This window comes from Diabrotica undecimpunctata, chromosome 2 (assembly GCF_040954645.1).
Source record: "Diabrotica undecimpunctata isolate CICGRU chromosome 2, icDiaUnde3, whole genome shotgun sequence".
Taxonomy (NCBI): domain Eukaryota; kingdom Metazoa; phylum Arthropoda; class Insecta; order Coleoptera; family Chrysomelidae; genus Diabrotica; species Diabrotica undecimpunctata.
In genome coordinates, this window is record NC_092804.1 from 110611637 (window position 1) to 110614720 (window position 3084).

Consider the following 3084-nt stretch of genomic DNA (forward strand, 5'->3'; position numbering starts at 1 on the left):
AGAATATATTTCTCAAAAGACTGGTAAAGTAATGGAAGAAAAAACAATTAAAAGAGATTTACTGTGTAAAGAAAAATGTAGACTAAACTGTACTGAGAAGTTTAGTATTGCAAGCAGAGAAGGAATTCTAAGAAAATTTTATAAGCTAGATACAAATTCCAAAAATATTTTAATTTTTAAAAGTATTAAGATGCAGAAAGTTAATCGTCACCGCCCTCGTAAAAATATAAAAACGAAAGCTTACAGCTTTAAATATTTTATTACGTATGATAAAGAAAATACACTAGTGTGTAAAGATGCTTTCTGCTCTTTATACCGAATTGGACGAAAACAAGTCTTTAAAGCTCAAAATGACTTAAAATCTGGCCAGGTAATGCCCTCACCACATAAGCAAGGGCATCACAAAAATCCAAAAAAAATATCCGATGAAGTAATAAACTGCATTGAAAATCATATCAAGCAGTTTCCTTCAGAAAAATCACATTATTCTAGGACTAAAAACCCACATAAAAAATACCTTTCCCCTTTACTAAATATTAACCGACTTCATCAACTGTATATAGAGGATTGTCAAACAAAAAAGCTCGAAACTAAATATTTCGTAAAGGCCTCTTTTTACAGACATATATTTGAAACAAGGTTTAACTTATCTTTTGGTGTACCAAAAAGTGATACTTGCAGTTTATGCGATGCTGGAGAGAACTCTTTAGAGCACTCGAATAATTTTCAACTTGCTTTTGCGCAGCAGAAAGTTGACCGCGAAGCAGTAAAAATTTCCAAAGAAAAATGTTACATAACAATGGATCTTCAACAAACGATGCCTTTGCCAAAGCTATCAACGTCAAAATCTTTTTACTTAAGACAAATGTGGCTATACAACTTTGGAGTCCACTGTTTAACCAGCTCTGGTCATAAGTCCTATTTTTTTACATGGACTGAGGATATTGCCAATAGGGGAAGTAATGAAATAGCAAGTTGTTTGCTACGATTTTGTCTGCTTCTTAAAGAAGAAAATCCCCAAATTGATCATTTAATAATTTGGTCAGATCAATGTGGGGGACAAAACAAAAACTTCTCCATTATTAACCTTTTTCAATACCTAATATTAAATAAAATATTTAAGATCATTGACCATAAATTTCCCGAAGTTGGTCACAGTTACCTTGACTCTGATAGAGACTTTGGAAGAATAGAAAAGGTTCTTAGAAAACATCAGAATATTTATATACCAGACCAATATCGGGAAATTATTAGATCTGCGAATACCAAACAAAGTGTATGCCTTAACATGGAACATTTTTTTTATTGCTTTGAAACTCTACCTGCAAAACTTCATTTAAACAAAAGACTCACTAATAGTCTTGACCAAAAAATAAATTTTCGAGATAAAGTGAAGTGGCTAAGAGTAAGTTGTTTTGAAAAATACTTTTACAAAACTAGTTTAGATCCGTTTACCCCATTTATGGAAGTTGACTTACAAAAAAAAGAGAACTGATAGTACAAAGTAATCAAGTTGTTTTACAAAATTTACCTAAATGCGGTGGTTTGACTTCTGAATAAATTTCAAATCTACAAGATCAACTTACGTTTATTCCAGCAGAGTATAAATGGTATTATGATATTGTTTTAGAAGAATGTTTGAAAAACCCTAAGAAAAAACGTAATTCATGTTAAATTTAAATGTTTCTGTGTCTTTGTTTATAAATTTTTAATGTATCTTACTTTGCTTTTGTTAATCTGCAAATAAAATTTAATTTCCAGATTATTTAATAGTTTTTTTATTATTTTTTTAAAATTTAGAAATAAGGTGCTATGTCCATTAAAATTAATATTACTAAAAAAGTTTAAATTCTAGAAAAACAAAAAATATTATATAAAAAAGTACAAAACGATTCTAATCTAATAAGATATTGGTAATTTATATAAAATTTATTAAAAAAAATATATAAAAGAAAACGCGTTTCCTTCAATTACTCAATATCTGAAAAAGTGGACATGGCACCTTTATCATCTCATGTCTTCAATTGATATAAAAAGTATTGGTAGAAATAGGATTAAAGTTATATTAAAAAATTTAAAGGATGCAAACGACTTAGTACAAAATTGTAATTTAAAAAATGATAATCTAAGAGCTTATATACCAAATGATCTTTTGGAAGTAAAGGGTGTTGTACGAGGTTTAGATACACAGTTTGATATGGATTACTTGTGTGAAAACATTGAATCGACAGCAAAAGTACTAAAAATTAGGAGAATGCACCGCAGAGTAGAAGAAAATAATGAGATAAAATATAAACCTAAACAAATGATTATTGTCACATTCGAAGGAAATATTTTACCTGGACAAATATCTATTAACAGAGTCTTTTTTCCAGTTGAACAGTTTGTTGGTCGTGTAACACAATGTTACAATTGTTTGAAGTTTGGGCATGTATCCAAACAATGTAAAAGCACTTCTTCCGCATGCATTAACTGTGGTTCAGAAAAAAATCAAAATCACAAATGTGAACAAAAAGATAAATTCTGCATACATTGTAAAACCAATGGACATGTATCTATAGATAAAAAATGCCCTTATTATGACAACCAAAAGAAAATTAAAAACATGTTTAATTATAAAGTTTCATACACTGAAGCAAAATCTTTTAGTGAATCTTCTTTTGCCGGCTTTACAGGGAATAACAAATTCTCACTTCTGACTAACCTTGATGAAAATTTTCCTTCTTTAACTGCAAATCAACAATCTTCTTCATCCGAACCTATTTGGCCAAAAAAACATCGTTTACAAAATAATATGTCTCTAAGTCAACCTAGTACATCTAGGAATATAGATCATTTTGAAAGCACTAGAAAGAAACGTAAAGCAGTATCTCCTATCATGTTATCTCCCACTTAAGAGTTTCCTTTATTTCCTTTTCAATTTGGTCCATCTAAATCACTGTCATCCAATCCACATAAAACAAATACTAATGATATCGAATTTATTAAAAATAACTTGTTTAAATTTTAATTTACATATTTTGATAATTTTTTTTAATAAAATACAAACTATGGATGATATAAAAAAAATAACGAAACTCTTAA